Source organism: Panthera onca, chromosome C2, assembly GCF_046562875.1.
Source record: "Panthera onca isolate mPanOnc1 chromosome C2, mPanOnc1 haplotype 2, whole genome shotgun sequence".
Lineage (NCBI taxonomy): Eukaryota > Metazoa > Chordata > Mammalia > Carnivora > Felidae > Panthera > Panthera onca.
This window is the reverse complement of record NC_138347.1, coordinates 13,345,578-13,373,320: the sequence shown is the minus strand read 5'-3', so window position 1 is coordinate 13,373,320 and position 27,743 is coordinate 13,345,578. Positions and strand designations below refer to the sequence as shown.

Here is a 27,743-nt window from a genome sequence, read left to right as displayed (position 1 = left end):
CACAGCCAAGTGTCTTAAGCTGTGAACTCAAACCACGGTGCCTCATCCAGTGGCAAAGCTGGCTGCTCGTTGATTATAAGGGAAAATATTTAACTACCCGACGTAGCAAAGGATTCACTTCTTATGTGTTTTAAAGAGGACAGCAGTGTTATCCCAATAGTGAGCTCCCTGTCTGCACCTGTCTCCTGTGAGAAAATGAAGGGGGGGGGTTGTCAGTGTCAGCTCTGTGTCTTGTCCCCAGAGCTCCCTCATCTATGCCTGTGGCCTGGGACCCCGAAGGGAATGCATTGTGCACAGGGACATGTCTGTCCCTTGTTTCCAGGCAGAAATGAAATGTGAGAACAAATGGCTTCACGGATGATAAAAGAGAATCAAAGGGATCGTGATAAGGTCAGATGACGGTCAGATGGCAAGAGAAGGTGATACGAAAAGGGAACCCAAAGCTTTGGAGATTTTGGTATCGAGATGCAATGTTGTGGACAGAGGAGAGCCTTGAATCAAGGTAGATTGGGTTTAGAACTCAGAGTTGGCACGTAGAAGCTTATGGGAGACCGTGTGGAGTTTTGTTTTTTTTTTCTACACCGACAACCAATTCTCTGCCACCTGGATGTCCAACAATTCAATCCCTTGCTGATACTATGCATGCAGCTAAAGGGCTGACGTTATCTACCCACAGTGAAAGGGCTCAGTCCCACTTCGATGCCAGCTGTAAACGGGAAGTCCAGACTACTCATACTTCTGCCCGGCTGACTACAGATGTGAGGTTCCCATACTGCCCTCACCCCCACCTCTGGTTTGGCAATTTTCTAGATCAACTCACAGAAGCCGGGGAAAAAAAAACTTTACTTGTTTTGTTGATTTATTATAAAAGGATATGATTGGTGGCAGTTGGAGTGGGAGAACTGGTGCTGGAACACAGCAGCTAAGGCCCCAGTCATCACGGAACAGAGATAAGCAGTCACCTGGATGCTCTTCCCAAATCCCACCCCAGAGAGTCTCTGAGTTAATAAAATGACTAGTTTCGTGTTGCTGTTTTGGGGTTGGTTTCTTATGCGGTCGTGGATAAATGGACCCAGGTGGTCCACCTTCAGAGTTATAAGGATCAGAGATAACATGGAAATCACCTAATCTGGGGCCTGACATACAGCAAATCTCACAAACGGTAACTCTCATCTTCATTATTGAAAATGAAAGGATTGTAATCTAGTAGCTGTATTTGCCCCATCGATCTCCTTTGCCCTACCCACCCCGGCCCCACACTCCGAGGAAATCTCAGAGTCAACTCAGAGGAGCAAAGACCCTCCTCCGCAAGCTCCAACCACTGTCTTCCACCCAGAGGTGGCAGGTGAGGGTCTTTTTAGGTCTGTTTCGCTGGTCTCAAGCCAGCTTTATGTGAAATCAAGCCCCTCTGACCCCGGCTTCATTCTCTTGTCTTTTGGGACCCCAAATCCACTTTGACCCGGGGCTGACCCTAAAATTATTCTTCAGGCTCTCTGTCAACCCAGGTCCATCAGATCCTGCAAAGTGGGGGCGGCCAGGTTGAGAATGGAAATAACTTTCCCTGCTCCCTCCCTAGCCCCTCAGTTTGCCTCAGCAGGTGGAATCCTGCCCCAGCATCACATCATTTCTCTGTGCACCGATCTGCCAAGGACGCTAGGAGCAAACGTTCTCCACCCTCTCTTGGGGCTGTTAGGCAGACAAGACCCCACCTACTCCCTTGATGGTGTGTCTCAAACAAGGTGTATCTCTGGCCAAGTAGCTCTTCCTCTGATATTTTTTCTCTCCAAGCCGAGTTGTGAAACACACGCACTAACACAGACCTGGAGTCCAAGATCAAACAAACCAAAGCGAAGTTCGTAACCATGGAAATGAACTGTTGCATCAGATGATTGCTGCATTCAGATGAGCGAGGCCCAGGCATTTCCTCTGCCTTTCCTGCTGCCGGCCACGCCACGGGGAGGGGGCTGGGCGGTGGTGGAGGGTTATCTAGTGCACGCTAAGGCTGGGCAAGTATGTGAGCGCTGGACTCGCCAAAGGAAAATGCAGGCACTGCCCCCAAGTTCTATGGTCCACACTGAAATGTTGAAAGGTAAATGCATTTTGGGAGTGGGGACATTGTGATTCCACATAGTTCAAGTGAATACATTTGCGTGTGTGCACTTGTTAACCATGTGTCATGATGTGTCACGAGCCAGGCACTGCCCTGAACATTACAACTGCATTACATCCTTTTATCCTTATAACAACCACCTGGGGTGCTCTTATGGAGCCCACTCTACGGTGAGCTTACCATTCTACGGTGAGCTTAGAGGGTTAATCCAGGGCCACAGAGCCAAAATAAGACAAAGCTGGGACTTGAACTCCATCTGTCCAACTGAAAGTCTAGCCTCCCAATTCCCAGCATGTACCACATCCTCTACTATAAATGCCAGGCACCAGGCCAGCTGCCGGGAGTACACAGAAAAACCCCAGTAAGCTCCACGGACCTCTACTGAAACCCTATTCGGAATGATGTCAGGAGCTGTGCAGAATTAAAAAAATGAAATGACTAAGACACAAGAAGATAGCTCACCGTATAGCAGAGAAAGAAACAACCAATCTTTAAGACTATTGTTTAAAATGTCACTGGGGCGCCTGGGTGGCTCAGTTGGTTAAGCTGCCGATTTCAGCTCAGGTCATGCTCTCAAGGTTCATGAGTTGGAGCCCGGAGTCAGACTCTGCCGACAGCTCGGAGCCTGGAGCCTGCATCAGATTCTGTGTCTCCCTCCCTCTCTGCCCCTCCCCTTCTCGCACTCTGTGTCTGTCTCTCAAAAATAAAATAAACATTAAAAAAAAAGTGTCATGAAAAATCCCCCCCAGCTCCCCCCACCCACCCCGCCTCCAATCAGAGAGCCCTCAGGCAGTCAACAGCAACCATTCAGGACATTCCCTTAGCAGGAAGGAACACTCCAAAGAACTGTCCAGCATTCAATTGTGTCCCACAAAAGGGCATGCTGAATCCTAGCACATGGAGGGAAGACGTGTGAAACGACACGGAGCAGACAGCCACCTACAAGCCAGGGAGAGGGACCTGGACCCGATCCTTCTCTCGTGGCTCTCAGGAGGAACCCGCACAGGTTACAGCACTGGTACCAGTGAGTGTGACCTTGTTTGTGTATGAAATCAAGATGTATTTGGGGCACCTGGGTGGCTCAGTTAGTTAAGCGTCTGACTCTTGATCTCAGCTCAACTCCTGATCTCATGGTTCGTGAGTTCAAGCCCCACACTGGGCTCGATGCTGTCAGCACAGAGCCTGCTTTGGATCCTCTGTCCCCATCTCTCTCTGCCCCTCCCCAGCATCTCACACTCTCTCTCCCTCTCTCAAAAATAATAAATAAACATTAAAAAAAAAGATGTATGGGGTGCCTGGCTGGCTCAGTGGGTAAAACATGTGTCTCTTGACCTCAGAGTTGTGAGTTTGAGCCCCACATGGGGGTGGAGATTACTTAAAAAGAAAAAGAGAGAGAGAGAGAGAGAGAGAGAGAGAGAGAGAGAGAGATGTAAAGTAACATGAAGTCATACTAGAGTGGGGTTGATCCTTAATGTGACTGATGTACTTATGAGAAGAAGAGACACAGAGACAGAGACACATGGTGGGAAGAGAGCATATGAGAGTGGAGGCACAGACTGGAATTACGTGACCACAAGCTAGGAAATGTCAGGGATTTCTGGCAACCACCGGAAGCTAAAACAGAGGCATGGACTAGAATCTTTCTTGAGCCTCCAGGAATGAAGCAACTCTGTCAACTGGCACATTGATTTTGGACTTCTGGCCTCCAGAACTGCAAGAGAAGGCATTTTTGGTGTTTTGAGCCAGCCAGCTGGTGGTAGTTTGTTATGGTAGCCCCAGGAAGGGAATACATACGCCTTCCAATTCGCCGTGGTTCCTGTTTTGTGGGAGGAAGAGTAATCTCTCCTTAACCTTGTGATCTGTCATTCTTCCTGTGTCTCTTCAAAGACCTCCTACTCTTTCGCCGAAGCTTGTGTCCATCCAATGAGCTTGTCTGCTAGCAGAGTTTCCTCCTACTCTAGGGCTGTGGCTCCTCTGTGCCTTTCACACATACCTCTGCCTCTCCGAGCCCCTGAAATGCACATTCAGCCTTTTGCTCTCTCTGCAGCTCTCTTGATTAATTGCCCTCAGCAAAAGGATTGACTCTGCCCAAGGGATGCATGGAGGAGGTGAAGCTGGAGACAGAAGATGAGACCAGACACTGAGCAGAAAGAAAGTCCTAAAGGATCTGCTAAGGAGTTTCAGTTCCATAACCAAGGGGATGGGGAGCTACTGAAGCAGGAGAGTTCGTTGCATAATGGACTTAAACCATAGGTACACTCATTGTTCACTTAACAAGTAGTCTGGAGGGAGACGGGCACTGATGTCTTCAAGGACCCAGCTTTTCCAAACTCCTACTCCACTCCAAACTGTCCACAACATGGTTAACTTTGAGTCTTGTGTTTGTTGCCTCATGGTCTTGAATGGTGACAACATCAACCGAGACAGATGTTAGAAGCTGATATGTGTCCTCCCCTCCAACATTCATATGTTGGAGTACTAACTCCCAGTACCTCAGAATGTGACAGTAGTTGGGCTGGGGCATTTAAAGAGGTGATTAAGGTAAAATGAAGCTATATGGATGGGCTCTAATCCAACATGACTGGTGTCCTTATTAATAAGAGGGGATCAGGGCCTAGAAAGGCACAGAGACACCTGGGGGAAAGACCATGGGAGGACGCAGAGAGGACGCAGCCATCTGTAAGCCAAGGAGAGAGGCCTCCGAAGAAACCAGTCCTGCCGACATCTTGATCTTGGACTTTGTCCTCCAGACTATGAGATGATAAATGTTGTTTAAGCTCCCTGTCTGTGGCATTTTGTTACAGCTGCCCTAGAAAATGAACACAATGGAGAATACAGTAAAACCTTGGCTTGAGAGCATAATTCACTGAGGAAACAGGCTTGTCATCCAAAGCACTTGTGTATCAAAGTGAATTTCAAGAACCATTGGCTCAGTTGTGATCATGTGACATTCGGCATCCTGTATGGCTTATTTGCAAGATAACGTTTATCAAGTCAAAATTTATTAGAAATGTTTGCTCCTCTTGTGGAACACTAATGGATCAAGTTACTCGCAATCCAAGGTTTTGCTGTACAGGGACAACTGGGCTGGGGGTGGGTGGGAGGCATGGGGAGGAAGCCAGGTTCTACACACTGATTTAAGCTCTCCCCTCCACCATCAATCAGGCTCAGCCAGGCCCCCCGCAGGCCCCCAGGTCACAGGCGCACGTCTTAGAGACCTTCCTCACCCTGGGACCTGTGTTTCAGTGCAGAAGGATCCCCTGTCCCTACCAGGCTGTGAACTGCTTATTCTACGTGGAGCATTTCACAAGCTTGTTTGGAAGGGAGAGAAATTCGTTTTTCCTTCTTTTACCGCTTGGTGAACTATCTCTGTGTGTTGTAGTCACGTTCATTCTTCACGTACCTGCACGTGTCAAGGTCTGTGCAGTTTAACAGAATTCAAAAGTGATTATGACTGTAGGTTCTCCAAATCCTTTGGGACAAAGTAGAGACTCAGTCTCGGGGGTACTTCTGAGAGTGCTGGGGTAGCTGACATCCCTCAAGTCCCGTGCAGATGGGTATGGGAGGGCAGGGGGCGTGCGTGTGTGCGCGTGCCCATGCGTACCTAATGAGGCTGTGAGCAGGGACACAGTGGACAGATGGCTGCCTGGGGTGGGAGGCTGGTTCCTCTCCCTCTCCTTCTGGGCCCTCGCAGGTTTCCAGGTATGAGACTGGCTAAAATGAGCTGAGAAACATTAGAATAAAACAAAACAAAACAAAACAAAAGACCAAATTTAAACAGTGGGGCTTGAGGCGCCTGAAGAACAAAAATTGGGATTTCAGGGCTTGGCGTATGGAAAGAAAAGAACCAGAGATTAGCAAACACCAGGTATGATAACCAGATTTAAGAAGCTGTCAAGAACGGGGCGCCTGGGGTGGCTCAGTCGGATAAGCCTCCGACTTTGGCTCAGGTGATGATCTCCCGGTTTGTGGGTTTGAGCCCCGTGTCGGGCTCTGTGCTGACAGCTCAGAGCCTGGAGCCTGCTTCAGATTTTGTGTCTCGCTCTCTCTGCCCTTCCCCTGCTCACACACACACACACACACACACACACACTCTCTCTCTCTCTCTCTCTCAAAAAAAAAAAAAAAAAAGCTGTCAAGAAAAACTTATTCTGATTCTGGTTAAAATGGCATGAGGACTTTATTCAGGATGATTGCTGTCGGTATCAAGACTATTGCAATAGGGAAGACACAGCCGGCTCAACCCTGACACGTGGGGAGTTTTAGTCGAGGAGCAGCGTGAGGGGGCCAGTGGGTGGGAACTTAGGAAGATAGGGGGATTCTTGTTAAATCGGCCCTGACAGGATTCCTACTAAAGGCCATCCAAGGACCTGTACCTCAAAGGTTGTGGGTGGGAAATGTAATCAGAGAGCAAGAGTGACCAGATAGCAAGGATGGGGGAGTCTCTTTAAAGTAACATAGCAGGACTCTTACTAAAACTGGGAGGGGGTGGGGGTCAAGATCAATGTCCAGAAGAAGCCCCAGATGAACGTGAAGTTCGGTCTAGGAGAGTCTTGTCAAAGCAGCCCCAACTGAGAAGCACAAAAACACAGGGTGGGAACTGGAGGGCTACACAGGTGCTAGAATACAGATCTAAATTACCTTGTACAATACCTGTAATTACGCATAACATCTTATCCATTGCTTATTTATAATACTTTATACATATTATAATATTTGTTAACTATTAGTTTCTTTCTTTCCTCAAAATAGACTTGATAGATGATTAAGAAACTTTAGACCCGGCTCAGCAAAAACCATATTTAAATTTCAGTCTCCTATTTCCCAAGAGGCCAACATCTTGACGAATACTGATGAAATCTCACGACAGCACATCAAAGATGTAGGAGGTTTTGGCCTCAAATCGTCTGAGAGATTTTTCAACTACAATTGTGAAATCGGTCTCGTTAATCTTGAAACTACAGAGAAAGGAAGAAGCACTAGAAGGTCAGCACTGGGCAAAAGTGTGGCCCAATTACACAGACGGTCTGGGTCCATTCATTGAATGTTCAGTGGATCAACTATGTGACTTAACAATGTGCAGAAACTTGCCAGAAATGTGTACAGAAGTGGCGGAGTGAAAGCCAGAAAAGTCAGGAAAGTGGTTCCCCGCAAGGAAGGAGGGAATTCCTCTTTGGGCAGGACACATCATGGGCTTCTGGGATTCTTCCAACACTCAGCTTACTTACATTGAATCGTTCCAGGGATGTCTGACGCATAGTTATTTATCAATTAGTACATATTTATACTTTATGCGCCTTTATGTAGTGTGTGGGATTACACAATTAAAAGCTTTAAAAAAATAGTTTGTTCTAATTTTCAACAAACACATGGAAGCTTCCAGAAATTGCAAACCAAAAGAACCCTTGAAAAAAAAAATTCGAGGATAAGTTACAAAACTGACAGTTTGAGGGCTTGGAAAAGAAAGTGGTGATGCTGGGTGCCAGAATGGGTTTATTTAGATCAAGTTGAGCCAAAAGCATCTGAATTTGGTTTTGCATAGAGTTACTAGGCTAGAGGGTCATGGATTGTAGAAAACATCTGGGAAGATCTCTCAGGTTATCTCTGTGGGCCAAAGAGAAATGTTAGCTGCCCAAAGGAAGTTTATGTGGAGGATACTGAGGTTGGTTTGCTGTGGATGATGTAAAGCATGGCTGCAAACGTTTTGATGCCCTTTGTATAGAGCGGTGAGGTCTATGAAGCGTCATGTTTAACAGCCTCCTCTCTGAGGAAAGGAGCCCTGATTCGTAGTATTTGCCAGTTTCTGTGGTGTAAAATTTTTTGTGAAAGATTGGATTTCTGGGGCACCTGGGTGGCTCAGTCTGTTGGGCGTCCCACTTCGGCTAGGGTCACGATCTCACGGTTTGTGAGCTCAAGCCCACATCAGGCTCACCGCTGTCAGCACAGAGCCTGCTTCAGATCCTCTGTGCTCCTCTCTCTCTCTCTCTCTGCCCCTCCCGTGATCACACTCTTTCAAAAAGAAATAAACATTGAAAAAAAAAAAAGATTTTATTTCTAAGTAATCTCTACACCCAACATGGGGTTCAAACTTACAACCCAGAGATCAAGAGTCACATGCTCTACTGATTAAGCCAGTTGGGGGCCCCTATGGTGTAAATATTCCCACCATGATCGATGTCTAACATGGTTGTGTTTAACAACTGACTCATACAATTTTTTGAGAATTACGTTGGCTCTACTACCCTACTGGGTCTATGGCTCCTCTTTTGGATCTAGGCAGGTTTGTGACAGCTTTAATCAACAGTCCAGGGGCATCTGGGTGGCTCAGTCAGTTAAGCGTTGGACTCTTGGTTTTGGCTCAGGTCATGATCTCACAGTTCGTGAGTTTGAGCCGCACATCGGGCTCTGCACTGACAAGGATGGAGCCTGCTTGGGATGCTCTCTCTCCTTCTCTCTCTGCCTTTCCCTGCCCTCTCTCTCTCACAATAAATAAACTTTAAGAACAAAACAAAACCCCAGAGGCTAGAAAGTGGGACACTCAAATTCCAAGCCTCTCTTGTAGCTAGGTGTGGCCATGTGACAGTTTTGGCCAATGGGATATGGGCAGAAATCTCTGGGAAGGTTTTCTCTTGTGAATTAAAAAGGCAAATACTTAAGAGAGGGTTTTTGCTCTTTGTGCTTTGTCATGTCTCATTTATCCTGCCTGGAATGTGGATATGATGGTCTGAGGTTCGGCAGCTATCCTGTGCCAAGAGGAGAAATCGGGTTCTAAAGAAAGTGGAAGAGGGCAGAAGTCCTGGGTTATCTGCCTTGACATCTCTTGTGACATGGAAAAAGTAAAATCTTTCTTGCTTGTTGGGATAACTGTTGTTGGGATATCCCTTGTTGGGATAGCTGTTACTCATAGCTGGAGGTGATCCCACTGGACTTACTTCAGAGAAGCCAATTTGTAGCAAGTTGGATGACTGAAATCAGAGAAGTTAAATCTGGGCTGGTTTCATGGGTGTGTGACCTGTGTGATCACACAAGGGTGCACACCGAGAAGGGCCCACACTTATTTAATGCTCCCTTATCTTTATCTTGAAATTCTGAATAATTTTTGAAAATGAGGCCCTGCATTTTCATTTTGTGTATTTATTTTGAAAGTCATCTCTACATCCAACATCGGGCTCAAACTCACAACCTTGAAATCGAGAGTCGCATGCTCTACTGACTGAGCCAGCCAAGTGCCCCTGCATTTTCATTTTGTGCTGGAGCCCACAAATTAGTCAGTTCTGGGTTTAATGAACCAGTGTGACCCTAAATGGAATCTGTATGTAAATGGATTTTGTATGTAAGTTGTATTCTCAAACTTGGTCACTCGACATTTTTCTTAAAGTCACAGAAGAGGACATAGAAAACATAATGAAATTTATAAACAGCACAAAATTTGATATATTGTTAGTTAGATGGCAGATATAATATTTAAAAAGAAATCTAAATAGTCACAAAACCCAAAGCTAGAAGATGACATTTAAGAAGAGATCAATGAGAAGCCCTTTATTCGGAATTTTTTTTAAACACACAAGGTCAGAGGGGCACCTGGCTGGCTCATTAAGTAGAGCATGCGATTCTTGATTTCATGGTCATGAGTGAAAGGCCCACGCTGGGCATGGAGCCTACTTAAAAAAAAAAAAAAGTAAAAAATGTAAACACACAAGGTCAGAGCTATCCATGTGGAACGAACTCTGTTGTAAAGTCAGGGAATCCGGGTTTTGCCACTGGCACTACTGTGTGTCTAAAGGAAATCACCATTTCCTTGGATCATGATACCTTCATGTGCAGGGTGAAGGAATTAGCTAGGTAATACCAGGTCAATCTGATGATTCTAAGTGAGGTACTGAACTTGGGCTTGGAAATCTTTTTGTCATATAGTGAAATTTAGTAAGAGTATTTCATCTGAGAAGGAGCCATGTACATATTTCCTTAAAGCCTGGAGCTGGTGTGGTACCAGGTGAGTGGGTGAGAATTGGTACCCACTCACCTTGCCCAGTGTTCTTTACACACACATGTACACACACACACACACACACGTATATTTCTATAATAAATATAAATATATGTACACATACTGGTTATAAAGCAAATATATATAATATTTATGAACCATTAGATTTTCATCATTTTATTATAGTTACCCAGAATAGACCACTCTGTCCAATAAAAGTTTTTAAATATGTCTGCCATGAGAATAGCCGAAGTAATATTTTATTAACGTTTCCAAAAACATGTTGGTTAGTTATTGAAGAGTAAAACAATAAAACAATCTAGGTGCCCCAGGCCCGAAAGACTGTTAACAAAACAGAATTTGCCACCTTGTCTTTTGTAAGGATTACATGAGGCGATCCGAGCAAAGTGCTCGGGACACAGTAAGCACTCAGTACGTGAGTTGTTATAATGATATATATATTCTTCACCTAATTAATCGTGGCCAAACTGCCAGCGTACACCTTTGGCATCAAAGAAGTGAAATTCAAGGAAATCCAATCAATGAGAGCTAGAGATGAAGCCTACCCATCTTTGAGAGGAGAATGTAACAGTGGGAGAAAAGCCCAAGGCTGCAAACTCTGTTCCCCAAATCAAGGAGTCGGCCATCAGTGCGGTCATGAGGACAACTCTGAGGTGGTGGTGCCACCTGGTGGTCACCAGGCGACAATTCTGTGGGGACTGAAGCTGGATTTGATAACCAGGGACAGGACAGTGTGGCTGAAAGACAGTGGATTTTGGAGTTAGGCATCTGAGTCCCCGATCACAGCTCAGCCATCTGCTGCGGGTCTTGGGTGGGTTACTTAACCTTTCTTAGCTTCCTTTCCTCTGCTGTAAAAATAGAGCTACTAACAGGGTCGTTGAATGGAGTCTGGCTATGTCCGCCTGCAGGTGATGGGGAGTATCTTGGTAACTTTGCAAGGGGGGCAAGTTTCCAGATCCTCAACTTGCACTTGCCCTCTGTCCCTTATGGATCTGCCTGACAACTAGTGTGGATGAACTGTCGAGCTGGGTTTCAGTCTCCCTCCCCCTTCCTAGGGCTCTTCCCTGAATCCACCCTTAGTCTAACTAAAGTGCGCTGTTGTGGGGGCAGGGGAGGGGGGGGGGGGAGCATCAAACAAAGGGACAAATGGAAATCTCTGTGTCTGCAGTGAGAATATGAATGACTAATGACAGGACAGCCAGTCCTGATAAATCAGGTCATTTCCCATGCATTGTCTTAAGCAAAATTAGAGGAGGACATAATTGAACGGCTCGTTACTAGATCATTAAAATTAATTTAATGAAAGATCACTTAATGATTTCTGACATATTATGCTGAAGGAATTAAAAGAATTAGAGCGATATCGGTGTGATAAAACTTCCAGACCACTTACTGATCTATGTGAAGCTGGTCTCCCAGAGGATGCATCCTTTTTATACTTATTTAAAAAAAATTTTTTTATGTTTATTTTGTTTTTGACAGAGAGAGAGACAGAGGGGGTCAGGGGAAAAGGGAGAGGGAGACACAGAATCCAAAGCAGGCTCCAGGCTCCAAGCTGTCAGCACACAGCCCGACGCGGGGCTCGAACTCACAGACTGTGAGATCATGACTTGAGCTGAAGTCGGATGCCCAAACAACTGAGCCATCCAGGTGCCCCCTTTTTATACTTGTTATTAAATGATTTTAGATTCACAGGCAGTTGCAAAGGCAATACAGAGAGACTGATGTACCCTCTGCCCAGTTTCACCCAGTGATTAATCTTCTGTAGCTATAGGACAATATCAAGACAGGAAACAGACGCGGGGGCAACGTGTGTGTGTGTAGTTCTATGCCTTTTTAACACATGTGCAGATTCACATCACCACCACCACAATCAAGGTCTGGAACTTCACCTTGAAGATCTTCCTTATGCTGTCCCTTGACTGTCACATCCACCCTTCCCGTACCATCGTTAACCCCTGGCAACCACTAGTTTGTTCTCCATCTCTAGAATTCTGTCATTTCGATGGACTTGACAGATATATTTAGAACTCTGCATCCCAAAGCAACAGAATATACTTTCTTCTCGAGTGCACATGGAACATTCTCCAAGATAGATCACATACTGGGTCACAAAACAGCCCTTCATAAGTATACAAGAATTGAAATCATATCATGCATACTTTCAGACCACAATGCTATGAAGCTTGAAATCAACCACAGGAAAAAGTCTGGAAAACCTCCAAAAGCATGCAGGTTAAAGAACACCCTACTAAAGAATGAATGGGTCAACCAGGCAGTTAGAGAAGAAATTAAAAAATATATGGAAACAAATGAAAATGAAAATACAACAATCCAAACGCTTTGGGATGCAGCGAAGGCAGTCCCGAGAGGAAAATACATTGCAATCCAGGCCTATCTCAAGAAACAAGAAAAATCCCAAATAGAATTCTGTCATTTCAAGAATGTTACATAAATGGAGTTATACGGTATTTGACTTTTCCAGATTGACTTTTTCTTAGTCTTCATAATGCCCTTGAGATCCATCCAAGTTGGTACATGAATCAATTTTTTTGTATGCTGATGTGTACGTCTTTCTACACGAAGAATGGGGACAGAACTCATGCCAAAGCCCTATTCATTCTAGCAGTAATTTTTATCACCAACAAGATAGACTCAGTGTCACCAAAAATCATCCATCTCATGAAGATATGTATTTCTTTTCTTTTCTTTTCTTTTTAAGTTTTATTTTTATTTAAGTAATCTCTACACCCAATGTAGGCCTCAAACTCCCGACCCTGCAGTCAAGAATTACATGCTGTTCTGACTGAGCCACCCAGGTGCCCCGAAGATACATATTTCTAATAACACAACTTTCTATGTTTAATAACTGTCAGCATTTTTGTTTTAATCAATTATATACTGCTGATCACTGTAATTGTAAATTAATCCAAATAAAGAAAACTCAAACCTTATAACCTATAATCATAGGAAATTGAAAATATTTCAATTTATATAATTTAGTTGGGCAGAAATGATGGATGATCAATAAAAGGTCTTCAAACATGTATTGTATTAGGAAGAATTCTGTAGGCGATATGGCATAAAAATATCAGTTGAAGGGGGAAATGATGCAAATTTCTGGCTGTTAAAATGAGTTTGTTCAGTGTTTTGTAAATGGATAATGATGGGTGTTAAATCTCTGGGGTACTCAGGTTCCATCAAACACATTTGCGGGTGATCCCAGAAGTTTGTTTTGCGGTAAAAAACACTTAACATGAGATCTACTCTCCTAATAAATTCTTATGTGTACAGTACAGAATTGTTAACTGTAAGCACAGTGTTGTCCTGCAAATTTCTACAACTTGAGACTTTACACCTGAAAAAATGATCTAAGAGCTTTACCTGAAAATGTCAGTATCTCCAATACAGGAGAAATTACATCCTTTGCACTTAACATGAAAAGTGGTTTTTAAAATGTTAAAGCAAACAAAAATTAAGTGAAGTGTTAAAACTTTAAAAAGCATATGGGACGGGAACCTGGGTGGCTTAATCCGTGGAGAGCTACTCTTGACTTGGGCTTAGGTCATGATCTCCAGGTTCCTGGGTCTGAGCCCAGAGCCCAGCTCTGTGCTGACAGCTAGGAGCCTGAAGCCTGCTTCAGATTCCATGTCTTCGTCTCTCTCTCTCTCTCTCTCTCTCTGTATCTCCCCCACTCGTGCTCTCTCTCTCTCAACAATAAACAAACATTAAAGAAGAATTTAAAGGCATATGGCAGGGAAAAAGGAAAAAAAAAACAACACGGGGAACAGTTTTTCAAAGTTCTTCTAGGATGTGAATAAAAATGTTGAATCACCGGTGTTACCAATTGGTTTTAGCAAAGTGGTTTTGAAAATCCATGACGTAATGCATGTAACATGAACAAGGTGGCCCTGTTAGTAATAGTATTCCCAGAAATGTTCACTGGCACCCTGGTAAGAAACCAATCTGTACTGGGATAATTTCAGTGTGAGTAACCAAAATCTGACTCATACCGGATTAAACAGAAAAGAGAATTTATTGGCCAAAGACTTAGAAGGCTGGGGTGGCTGGATTCCTATCTTTAGCTGGAGACTTTGGAAATCCCATCTCTCCAGCTGTTCTGGTTTTAGTTTCCTCTCTGCCGGTTTCACTTAGGGAGAATCTTTCCCTTGAGGTGGCAAGATGGCTGTGGGTGGTCCCGGGCTCCCACCCTCCCAATTTAGCAATCCCAGTGCAAAGAAAACTTCCGACCCAACAAGTTCAGTATAAGTGCAGGAATTGGGTTTTATTGGCCTGGCTTAGATCATGTGACCATCCCTGAGCCAATGGCTGTGGGAATGGAAGGCCCTGATTGGGTAGGTCTGGGTCATGTGCCCACCCTGAACCCGAGGAAAGGGTCAGCTCGACTCAAGCCCCTGGAAGTGAGAGTGAAGGAGTAGAGAAAGAGCAAGAATCCTCCCGGAAGGCAGAATGGAGAATGGATGTGCCAGTGTGATGGAAGGCTCCACATTATCTATCAGACAGCAGGAATGCACTGAGTTCTAGGGGTTAGAAAGATACATCAGTCATAGGTCTTGTTCATTATTAACGTATGTGTTTTGAGTGAATTAATATAGGTAAAGTGCTCAGAACAGTGTCCAGTGCAAAGCAAGTACATGATCGCTACTGTGTTAGGTCAGGTTTCCTACAACAGGGCCTCGGGGAGTCTTGTTCTAGGGATTTCCTGAGGGGTGGCTCTCAGGAGAAGGGGAGTGAGGGAAGCAGGGTGGGGTAGGGACATGGTTAACTAAGCAAAGGTGTGCTTGCAGCAGGAGACTGGTCCCACAGGGAGCTCTGGGCCATGAATCGCACCACAGACCTGGTTCCAATTAGAGCAGGGAGCCGGGCAGTCACCAGCTGTGGGCTGCTGGGGATGGGCTGGAGGAGCGTTAACCCCCTGGGCCCTGTGCTCCTGCCCTGCAGAGTGCGATTCTCCGTTGAAGGGGTAGCTGTGAGCACGAGCTAACATTAGGAGCACCACTGCTCTAATCAAGGGAATCAGGCTGGGCATCAACAGCACCTACCACGGCTCCTACCAGTTTTCATGGAGGGCACGGAAGCAAAGGTAAATAAGGAAGAGTTCCTGTATTCCATGTAGGAATTTCATTTTCACTTGGGGAAAATACAAGGAGCATGGGGTCTCCCATGGAGTGCTCCTGACCCTCAAGGCAGAAGGGCCTGCGGGAGGTGAGAGCTCAGCAGGCCAGTTAGAGGGCCTGGAGAACCCATTCAAGGTCCCTCATGTAAGTGGAATCATACAGTATTTGTCTTTTTGTGACTGGCTTATTTCATTTAGCATAATGTATTCAAGGCTCATTCATAATGTAGCATGTAGTGTAAATATCTGACACTAAGCTTTTGATGCTGAGGCATTGTTTTTGTTTTTGTTTTTTTTTAACCAAGTGAATTTGTTTTTTATTTTGAGAGAGCATGCACGCTCGAGTGGGTGGAGGGGCAGAGAGAGAGAATGAATCTCAAGCAGGCTCCACGCTGTCAGCGTGGGGAGGCTTTCATTTAAAAAGACATTCCTGGGGCGCCTGGGTGGCTCAGTCGGTTAAGCCTCCGACTTCAGCTCAGGTCACGATCTCACGGTCTGTGAGTTCAAGCCCCACATCGGGCTCTGGGCTGATGGCTCAGAGCCTGGAGCCTGCTTCCGATTCTGTGTCTCCCTCTCTCTGCCCCTCCCCCGTTCATGCTCTGTCTCTCTCTGTCTCAAAAATAAATAAACATTAAAGAAAAAAAAATTAAAAAAAAAATAAAAATAAAAAGACATTCCTTTTGAGGCGCCTGGGTGGCTCAGGCGGTTGAGCATCTGACTTCAGCTCAGGTCATGATCTCGTGGTTTGTGAGTTTGAGCCCTGCATCAGGCTCTGCACTGATAATGCAGATCTGCTTGGGATTCTCTCTCTCTATCCCTCCCCCACGTGCATTCTCTCTTTCTCTCTCTCAAAATAAAGAAACTTTTAAAAGTAATTAAAAAAAAAAAACATTCCTGGGGCTCCTGGGTGGCTCAGCTGGTTAAGCGTCTGACTTCAGCTCAGGGCATGATCTCATGGTTTGTGAGTTCGAGCCTCACGCCGGGCTCTGTGCTGACAGCTCAGAGCCTGGAGCCTGCTTCCGATTCTGTGTCTCCCTCTCTCTCTGAGCCTCCCCCGCTTGCACTCTGTCTCTCTCTCTCTCTCTCTCAAAAATAAATAAACATTAAAAATAAAAGACATTCCTTGTGAATAAACATATTGCCAGCGATATGACACAGCTACCAATAAAATGACCAGATAAAGAGGTAGGACTCCCCTACCCACGAAGTTCCTTTTATGGAAACTCTAGACAGCCTAGATACCTGACCACTCGAGTGACCCTGCTCCTGCTCTCCCATGCCCTAATTTCAGTTCTGATGCTTCAAATTAGCCAGGAGACACCCCACCCTCTGACCCTAATAAAGGCAGAGCCCTAGGTCTGTGCTAATCTCTCTCTCCCCACAGCTGTAACATGTATCATAATTTCACTTTTTTGAGTTTAAATGTTTATTTACTTTTGAGAGAGAGAGAGAGAGAGAGAGCATGAGCTGGGGAGGGGCAGAGAGAGACACACACACAGAATCCAAAGCAGTCTCCAGGCTCTGAGCCATTGGCACAGAGCCTGACACGGGGCTCGAACTCATGAACCATGAGATCATGACCTGAGCCAAAGTCGGATGCTTCACCGACTGAGCCACCCAGGGCCCCTCAGAATTTCATTTGTTTTAAGGCTGCATAATATTCTATTGTATAGATATATCATCCTCTGCGCCTCCATGGTCTGTCGATGGACATTTGGGTTGTTTCCTCCTTTAGCTACTGCGAATAATGCTGCTATAAATGGTCCCTGCCTTCAGTTCTTTTGGCTACAGTCCCAGCAGTGGGACTGCTGGATCATATGGTAATTCTACAAGTTAAACTGCTCGACAATGGCCATACCATTTCACATGCCCAGCAGCAATGCACAAGTGTTCTAGTTTTTCCACATCCTTGCCAATGCTCATTATTTTCCATGGGGAGGTTATTTTAATGTTCATTTATTTATTTTTAAATGTTTTTATTTATTTTTGAGACAGAGAGAGACAGAGCATGAGCAGAGAAGGGGCAGAGAGAGAGGGAGACACAGAATCTGAAGCAGGCTCCAGGCTCTGAGCTATCAGCACAGAGCCCGACGCGGGGCTCGAACTCACACACTGCGAGATCATGACCGGAGCCGAAGTCGGACGCTCAACCGACTGAGCCACCCAGGCGCCCCAATGTTCATTTATTTTTAAAATTTACTGGGGCGCCTGGGTGGCGCAGTCGGTTAAGCGTCCGACTTCAGCCAGGTCACGATCTCGCGGTCCGTGAGTTCGAGCCCCGCGTCAGGCTCTGGGCTGACAGCTCGGAGCCTGGAGCCTGTTTCCGATTCTGTGTCTCCCTCTCTCTCTGCCCCTCCCCCGTTCATGCTCTGTCTCTCTCTGTCCCAAAAATAAATAAAAAAACGTTGGAAAAAAAAAAAATTTAAAAAAAAAAATAAAATTTATTTATTTATTTTGTGAGAGAGAGAGAGACTGGGAGGGGCAGGGAGAGGGAGAGCAGGCTCTGGGCTGTCAGCATAGAGCTTGATGCGGGGCTCAAACTCATGAACCGTGAGAGTATGACCTGAGCCAAAATCAGGAGTTGGACACTTAACTGAGCCACCCAGGTGCCCCAGGTTTTTTTCTTTTTTTTTTTTTTTAAGATTTTATTTTTAAGTAATCTCTACATCCAGCGTGGGGCTTGAACTCACAACCCTGAGATCAAGAATTCCGCGTTCTCCCTACTGAGGCAGCCAGCCGCCCCTCCGTGGGGCGTTTTGGAGCTGTCTGCACCAGTGCACTCTTCAAGAGGCTGGAATCAGTACTAGCAGTGCTGAGGTCCTTGCTTGGTTAACCATCTCCCTGTCCCCACTGGCTTGCCTCCCTTCCCCGCCTCCGAGAGCCTCCCCTGTTCAAGCCTGTGTGGTGACTCTGGTGTGGGGCCAGGCTGAAGAAGCACCACCACACTTCCCAGGGATGCAGGGCCCAGGGCACAACCCTTCTCCCACCCCCGCCCCTTTAAGGACACCGCCATTGAGAAATGAACACCTTCTTAGGTTCTGGCGTTTCTAGCTTAACAAGTGCAGGTGGCAACCCACTCCTCTCGGAATTTGTCATGGGGGCTGCTTCCTTGCACACTAGTTGTAAGAGTTTCCACCGAGAGTGAGGCACAATAGGATGCCATGTGGGTTATTCTTCATTTGTCGTCCACACCCACGGTCCACCCTTCTCAGCCCTGTTACGTGCCCTCCGGGGCTGGCCCCTGTGGATGACCCTCTGGGTTGCCTCCACTTTGACTTCCTGTGGGTGTGGCCAGTGAGAGGTACAAAGGAGAGATCAGAGAGCTCGGGTATTTCCTCCCCCCAGCTGTGCTCCATGCACTGGCGCCTGGCTCCTTCTCTCGGGCTCCACGAAGCTCAGCAAGCCTGTTTACTCCCCTTGCCTCTGCTTACCCTCTCTTTGCCTCCATCACGGTTATTGGTCTCAAGGGTCTTCACTCTCCTTCTTTGTCTCCATTATCCTTGCGTGCCGCTCTGTAAACGGATGCTTTCTTAAATTCTCTCCAGAGTTCCGTTTGAGTGTACCTTCAGTTTAAGAAAGCTCTGCCCATGGGCAAGGGCAGGAAGGGGTCACAGGATTGTGGTATGATTTCTCTTTTATTCGTCACTGACATGGTGTAATGTTGTTGATGTCAGTGAGATCAAGGAGAGAAAATGGAGCCCTGTGGATTTGAGAGGGGCCCGGCTCTACACGTGCTACACCGCACATTCATTCTTCTCTCCACCTGCTGTCACATCAGGAAGGTGGACTTACTGGAGGCTGCTCAGTGTGGAGAAATACATCAACATGAGATCAATTCCTCCAACCTTGGGGAAAGGTGGAATCAACCTTTTTTTTCATGCAAATTACTTTTTTTGAAGCTTATGCATCTTTAAAAAATTTTTTTTAAGTTTGTTTGTTTGTTTATGTATAATCTCTCCACCCAAGTTGGGGCTCAAACTCACAATCCCAATATCAAGAGTTGCATGTTCTCGGCTATTTTTCTTCTTCTCTGGATAGTGGCGCAGCCTGCGGTCCATGAAGATGCAGCTCAAACTGCTGGAGATTAACCTCGAGATGCTGAACAAAGTGCTGGCCTGGCCGGGGGTCGCCGGCCAGGGGCGCTTCGAGGACGTGCTGGGGCTGGAGGAGGCTCTGGGCTTGGGACCAGCGCCTGCCTGAGCACTGCTGCTTCTGCTGCTGCTGTTTTCCCTCACGGCCCAGCAGGAGACCTTTAGGAAGAAAACAGACTGGAGACCAGATGGGAAGTCAGTCCTAAGGGGCACTTCATGAAGCGGACCATCGGGAACTTGCGAGGTACCACTGGACTTACACAGGCGGTGGCCAGTAACCAAGACAAACTGGAGCGTGAGGACGGGGTCAGTCCTGAAACAGATTCTTTCTGAAACGGAGAAGCTGTCCCCTGAAGACAGAGCAAAATGCTTTGAAAAGAATGAGGCCATTCAGGCAGCCCACGGTGCTGTGACACAGGAAGGCCAATGTCGGGGAGATGGCAGAGTGAATTTCCATTTGATGCTGTTTACCAATGTGGATGGCCACTTCTCGATGGACAAATGCCTTTTCCGGTAAACCGTGGCACCGGTTCAGAGGATGCATCGCTGCAGGAGGCCGCCAAGGTCTGAGCGTGAGCAACGGAGGTTCGTTGTCCTGTGGCGCTCTGCAAGGCGGCCTCATGCCCTAGGGGAGGGACACAGCCTTTTTCCCCCCTCTTCCCTTCACTGGGAAACCTGTCCCCACAATGCGGTCTAAAATGCGTCAGTACTTGTGGAACAGAGTGGTTCTCCTTTGGTTCTGCGGATAATGTTCTTACCCTCAACTAGCAGAGCTCAGCTGTTGATGGAGCAAAGTTTGATATATGGTCAGATGGTGAAGCATTTTTCTCCAACGTATGTATTGTACCTCAGTAGCTAATGCTTTAAATGGCTACTTTGTTTTTTTTTAATATGAAATTTATTGTCAAACTGGTTTCCATACAACGCCCAGTGCTCATCCCAACAGATGCCCTCTTCAATGCCCATCACCCACTTTCCCCTCCCTCCCACCCCCCATCAACCCTCAGTTTATTCTCAGTTTTTAAGAGGCTCTTATGGTTTGCCTCCCTCCCTCTCTTTTTTTTTTTCCTTCCCCGCCCCCGTGGCCTTCTGTTAAGTTTCTCAGGATCCACATAAAAGTGAAAACATATGGTATCTGTCTTTCTCTGTATGACTTATTTCACTTAACATAACACTCTCCAGTTCCATCCATGTTGCTACAAAAGGCCATATTTCATTCTCATTGCCAAGTAGTATTCCATTGTGTATATAAACCACAATTTCTTTATCCATTCATCACTTGATGGACATTTAGGCTCTTTCCATAATTTGGCTATTGTTGAAAGGGCTGCTGTAAACATTGGGGTAAAAGTGACCCTATGCATCAGCACTCCTGTATCCCTTGGGTAAATTCCTAGCAGTGTTATTGCTGGGTCATAGGGTAGATCTAGTTTTAATTTTTTGAGGAACCTCCACACCGTTTTCCAGAGCGGCTGCACCAGTTTGCATTCCCACCAACAGTGCAAGAGGGTTCCCGTTTCTCCACATCCTCTCCAGCATCTATAGTCTCCTGAGTTGTTCAGTTTAGCCACTCTGACCGGCGTGAGGTGGTATCTCAGGGTGGTTTTGATTTGTATTTCTCTGATGAGGAGTGACGTTGAGCATCTTTTCATGTGCCTGTTGGCCATCTGGATGTCTTCTTTAGAGAAGTGTCTATTCATGTTTTCTGCCCATTTCTTCACTGGATTATTTGATTTTCGGGTGTGGAGTTTGGTGAGTTCTTTATAGATTTTGGGTACTAGCCCTTTGTCCGATATGTCATTTGCAAATATCTTTTCCCATTCCATTGGTTGCCTTTTAGTTTTGTGGAGTGTTTCCCTTGCAGTGCAGACTTTTTATCTCCATGAGGTCCCAATAGTTCATTTTTGCTTTTAGTTCCCTTGCCTTTGGAGATGTGTCAAGTAAGAAATTGCTGCGGCTGAGGTCAGAGAGGTTTTTTCCTGCTTTCTCCTCTAGGGTTTTGATGGTTTCCTGTCTCACATTCAGGTCCTTCATCCATTTTGAGTTTATTTTTGTGTATAGTGGTAAGAAAGTGGTCTAGTTTCATTCTTCTGCATGTTGTTGTCCAGTTCTCCCAGCACCATTTGTTGAAGAGACGGTCTTTTTTCCATGGGATATTCTTTCCTGCTTTGTCAAAGATTAGTTGGCCGTACTTTTGTGGGTCCAATTCTGTAGTCTCTATTCTATTCCATTGGTCTATGTGTCTGTTTTTGTGCCAATACCATGCTGTCTTGATGATTACAGCTTTGTGGTAGAGGCTAAAGTCTGGGATTGTGATGCCTCCTGCTTTGGTCTTCTTCAATATTACTTTGGCTATTCGGGGTCTTTTGTGGTTGAGTGCACATGGAACATTCTCCGAGACAGATCACATACTGGGTCACAAAACAGCCCTTCATAAGTATAAAAGAATTGAGATCATACCATGCACACTTTCAGATCACAATGCTATGAAGCTTGAAATCAACCACAGGAAAAAGTCTGGAAAACCTCCAAAAGCATGCAGGTTAAAGAACACCCTACTAAAGAATGAATGGTCAACCAGGCAATTAGAGAAGAAATTTTCAAATATATGGAAACAAATGAAAATGAAAATACAACAATCCAAACACTTTGGGATGCAGCGAAGGCAGTCCTGAGAGGAAAATACATTGCAATCCAGGCCTAGCTCAAGAAACAAGAAAAATCTCAAATACAAAACCTAACAGCACACCTAAAGGAACTAAAAGCAGAACAGCAAAGACACCCCAAACCCAGCAGAAGAAGAGAAATAATAAAGATCAGAGCAGAAATAAATATAGAATCTAAAAAAACTGTAGAGTATATCAATGAAACCAAGAGTTGGTTTTTTGAAAAAATAAACAAAATTGATAAAACTCTAGCCAGGCTTCTCAAAAAGAAAAGGGAGAGGACCCAAATAGATAAAATCATGAATGAAAATGGAATTATTACAACCAATCCCTCAGAAATACAACCAATTATCAGGGAATATTATGAAAAATTATATGCCAACAAACTGGACAACCTGGAAGAAATGGACAAATTCCTAAACACCCACACACTTCCAAAAGTCAAACAGGAAGAAATAGAAAACTTGAACAGACCCATTACCAGTGAAGAAATTGAATCAGTTATCAAAAATCTCCCAACAAATAAGAGTCCAGGGCCAGATGGCTTCCCTGGGGAATTCTACCAGACATTTAAAGCAGAGATAATACCTATCCTTCTCAAGCTGTTCCAAAAAATAGAAAGGGAAGGAAAACTTCCAGACTCATTCTATGAAGCCAGCATTACTTTGCTTCCCAAACCAGACAGAGACCCAGAAAAAAAGAGAACTACAGGCCAATATCCCTGATGAATATGGATGCAAAAATTCTCAATAAAATACTAGCAAATCAAATTCAACAGCATATAAAAAGAATTATTCACCGTGATCAAGTGGGATTCATTCCTGGGCTGCAGGGCTGGTTCAACATTCGCAAATCAACCAATGTGATACATCACATTAATAAAAGAAAAGAAACGAACCATATGATCCTGTCAATCGATGCAGAAAAAGCATTTGACAAAATAAAGCATCCTTTCTTAATAAAAACCCTTGAGAAAGTTGGGATAGAAGGAACATTCTTAAACATCATAAAAGCCATTTATGAAAAGCCCACAGCTAACATCATCCTCAGTGGGGAAAAACTGAGAGCTTTCTCCCTGAGATCAGGAACATGACAGGGATGTCCACTCTCACTGCTGTTGTTTAACATAGTGTTGGAAGTTCTAGCATCAGCAATCAGACAACACAAGGAAATCAAAGGCATCAAAATTAGCAAAGATGAAGTTAAGCTTTCACTTTTTGCAGATGACATGATATTATACATGGAAAATCCAATGGACTCCACCAAAAGTCTGCTAGAACTGATACATGAATTCAGCAAAGTCACAGGATATAAAATCAATGTACAGAAATCAGTTGCATTCTTATACACTAATAATGAAGCAACAGAAAGGCAAATAAAGAAACTGATCCCATTCACAATTGCACCAAGAAGCATAAAATACCTCAGAATAAACCTAACCAAAGATGTAAAAGATCTGTATGCTGAAAACTATAGAAAGCTTATGAAGGAAATTGAAGAAGATATAAAGAAATGGCAAAACATTCCATGCTCATGGATTGGAAGAATAAATATTGTTAAAATGTCAATACTACCCAAAGCTATCTACACATTCAATGCAATCCCAATCAAAATTGCACCAGCATTCTTCTCAAAGCTAGAACAAGCAATCCTAAATGGCTACTTTGGTTTGTGTCTGTATATTTAGGCCTCGGGTGTGGTTTAATTGTTTGTCCCTAAAAGAAACAAACCTTTTCTGATTAAAAAAAAAAGAGTTGCATGTTCTTCTTACTGAGTTAGCCAAGCACCCCAAAATTAAAAAAAATTTTTTTACTCAAGTTTAATGAACACACAGTGCATTAGTTTAAGATGTGCAATACAGTGATTCAACAATTCTATACATTACTCAGTAGTTCTCATCTCAATAAGTATATTCTTTTTTAAATTAAAAAAACTTTAAAATATTTAATTTTTTGTAAATGTTTAGTTTTGAGAGAGAAAGAGAGACAGAGTGTGAGTGGGGAGGGGGAGAGAGGGAGAAAAAGAACTCGAGGCAGGCTCCAGGCTCTGAGCTGTCAGCACGGAGCCTGATGCAGGGCTCAAACTCGTGAATTACGACATCATGACCTGAGCCGAAGTCAGACACTCAACCGACTGAGCCACCCAGGCACCCCTCAATAAGTATGTTCTGAATCCACTTATTTCATCCATTCCCCAACCTACCTCCCCCTGGCAACCTCCAGTTTGTTCTCTACAGTTAAGTGTCTGTATTTTTGTTTCTTTTTTCTTCATTTGTTTCTTAAATTCCACATGAGTGAAATCATATTTTGTCTTTCTCCTACTGACTTATTTCACTTAGCATTATAGCCTTTATATCTATTCATATTGTTGCAAATGGCAAAACTTCATTTTTTATGCCACACCTTCTTTATCGATTCATCTACTGATGGTCTGCTGGGTTGCTTCCATATCTTGGCTGTCAGTGTTTTCATTTTCTTTAGGTAAATACCTGGTAGTGGAATTACTGAATCATATGGCAATTATATTTTTAATTTTCTGACGAGCTGCTATACTGTTCTCCACAATGGCTGCACCAGCCTGTACTCCTACCAACAGTGCACAAGTGTTCCTTCTTCTCCACATCTTTGCCAATACTTGTCTCTTGTGTTTTTGAGACTAGCCATTCTGACAGGAGTGAGGTGATATCTCATTGTGGTTTTGGTTTGTATTTCCCTGATGATGAGTGATGTTGAGCATTTTTTTTCATGTGTCTTTTGGCTGTCTGGATGTCTCCTTTGGCAAAATGTCTATTTGTGTCCTGTGCTCATTTTTTAATTGGATCATTTGTGGGTTTTTGGTGTTGAGTTGTATAAGTTCTTTATACGTTTTGGATATTAACCTTTATTGAGCATGTCCTCTGCAAGTATCTTCTCTCATTTAGTAAGCTGTCTTTTTGTTTTGTTGATGGTATCGGTTGTAAAAACATTTTTCTAGATATGTCTCCTTTGGCAAGGGAAACACAAGCAAAATAAAACTATTGGGACCACACCCAAATAAAAAGCTTCTGCATAGCAAAAGAAACCATCAATAAAACAAAAAGACAACGTATTAAATAGAATCAACCTTTTATTTGTTGGTGAGAGTTCCTCACTTGGTGTGCAATCTTCTAGATTAGAAAATGTGGCCAGGCTGATTCCACCATGAGATCAACAAATTTAATAAAATATATTTACATAAATCGTTAATATATTAAATACATTAATTAAACACATCACATTTATTTAATGCCCATTCTGCTCCACATTCTGCTGAGCTCTACTTAATAATTCACAAATAGACCACAGGTGTACCCCTATATTTTTGGTTCTTAAAAACATAAAATCTGTTTAATAAAATTGATTATGAGGTTTCTTAGCAGCCCCTCCAGCTGGATGGCTCCATGCAAGACGGCACCCAGGACCCCTCCTCAGGAAGTTCCCCCGGCCTGGCAGAAGCTCTTTCCCTGGGGTTTTCTGCCTCTGCATCCTTGACTGCAGTTTCCAAAAGGAAGTGTCAGCAGACAGCATGTCCTTTGGTTCTGTTGAGATTCTCCTTGGGAACCTGGTCTTCAAACTCCTCTTCTAATCTCACTTCTAAAGGTATCATTACTGGGGCGCCTGGGTGGCTCAGTCGGTTAAGCGGCCGACTTCGGCTCAGGTCATGATCTCTCGCGGTCCGTGTGTTCGAGCCCCGCGTCGGGCTCTGTGCTGACAGCTCAGAGCCTGGAGCCTGTTTTGGATTCTGTGTCTCCCTCTCTCTGACCCTCCCCTGTTCATGCTCTGTCTCTCCCTGTCTCAAAAATAAATAAAAATGTTAAAAAATTAAAAAAATAAATAAATAAAGGTATCATTACTGTCTGTGGAGAGTTCCAAGGACTATGTCTTGAAGACTCTAAGGGAAAGTAGTTGGTATTTTTCCTCCATCATTTCGATTTCGGTTTGGTGTGTCAAAGAGAAATTGTCGCTTTTGGTGACAAAGAAAAGGGAATACGTCAATGAAGGGATTAACTGGGCGTTAATTGATTCAGTGGATTCCCACTGTAGCCAAGGTGATGGTCAATTTTATGGGCCAACTTGGCTAGGCTGCAGTACCAGTTGTTTGATCAAGCACCGGTCTTGATGTTGCTGTGAAGGTATTTTTAGACTTTGAGTAGAGTCAGTTACCCTGCACAAGGTGGGTGGGCCTTATCCAATCAGTTGAAGACCTTAACAGAAAAGACTGAGGTCCACAGAAGAGAGAGGAATTCTGCTTCCAGACTGACTGTGGACTCAAGACTACAACTCTTCCTTGGGTCTCCAGCCTGCCCTACATATTTCAGACTTGCCAGCCCACATAATCATATGAGCCAGTTCTTTAAAATCAATCTCTTAAAACCAATCAATTTATTTTTAGTTGTTTATTTGTATTTTAGAGGGAGAGTGCAAATGGGGAAGAGGGACAGAGGGAAAGACAGAGAATCCCAAGCAGTCTCCATGCTCAGTGTGGAGCCCAATGTGGGCCTTGATCCAACGACCCTGAGATCATGACCTGAGCTGAAACCAAAAGTCAGACACTCAACTGACTGAACCACCCCGGTGGCCCTGCCAATCAATCAGTGTATATACATACATACAAACTATTGGTTCTGCTTCTCTGGAGAACACTGACTGATACAGTAGGATAAAAAGAGCCGACTCTACTTTCTCAGCAACTTTAAGGGCTACGTAAAAGGCTGGAATTTAGTATTGCCAAAATTACCCTCGTGAATCTTAAGTTTTCAATAGGGACCATCTTTACACAATATTTGATGAGTGACACATGGGCTGTCCAAAACAGTCCTCTGTGGCTACACTGACACATAGGTGATCCTTCCATCACAGCAAGTTTACTGCAGTGGTGACCATGAGACCTATAACATTTTCTGCTAGGCTCATGGAGCAGAGGGAAAGTAACAAGACTTTCCAATATTAGAAACAATTAAGGAATAAGAATTTTAGATCATTTGCCAAAATAGCAATTGGTATACTTCCTACAGTTTGACTTCTAGGGCCCTAAAGTAAAAAAACTGAATTCCAAAGATTACAGGTGGGGAATTTTGGAAGAATGTCTATATTCAAGTGGAGATCAAAGAGGCCCAACAGAGGGGTGCCTGGGTGGCTCAGATGGTTAAGTGTCAGACTCCTGATGTCGGCTCAGGTCACAAATTCATGGTTCATGGAATCAAGCCCCGCATTGGGCTCTGTGCTGACAGCAAAGGGCCTGCTTGGGATTCTCCTTCTCCCTCTCTCTTTGCCTTTCGCTGCTCACACACTCTCTCTCTCTCTCTCTCTCAAAATAAACAAATAGACTTCAAAAAAAAAAAAAGCCTAACCGAAAGAACTCTGGACTGATAGTGGCAACTGTGGATTAAACAAAAGTTCTTTTTAAAGGGACTATTTTGAAGATTATGATCATGACTTTGGAGGAACTAGGGTGATTGGCAGTGGAAGGAATCACATGTAAAATTCCTTAAATAAAAATTTATTCACTTAAAAATAATAGTCCTCTTCCCCGATACCAGAGGTGAACAGATTGTTGTTTTTATGTTTATTTTCAACTGAGCATCAGTTGAAATAACCACTTGGGTATACAGGGCCTGTATACAGTACCTAAACTACATCAAACTAAAAAGCTTCTGCACAGCAAAGGAAATAATCAACAAAGTGAAAAGGCAACCTATTGAATGGGAGAAAAT

General features: G+C 44.4%; 1 non-coding gene and 1 pseudogene across 1 annotated transcript; both read left to right on the top strand.

Annotated features, from left to right (window-relative positions):
- The first annotated feature begins 19,254 nt into the window (after positions 1-19,254).
- LOC132683925 (ubiquitin carboxyl-terminal hydrolase isozyme L1 pseudogene) lies at positions 19,255-19,931 on the top strand (annotated as a pseudogene).
- Positions 19,932-26,821: 6,890 nt separating this feature from the next.
- Positions 26,822-26,929, top strand: LOC132674763 (small nucleolar RNA SNORA1). Its single transcript, XR_009608608.1, has one exon. It is a non-coding gene; the product is annotated as a small nucleolar RNA SNORA1 (small nucleolar RNA).
- Positions 26,930-27,743: the final 814 nt, after the last annotated feature.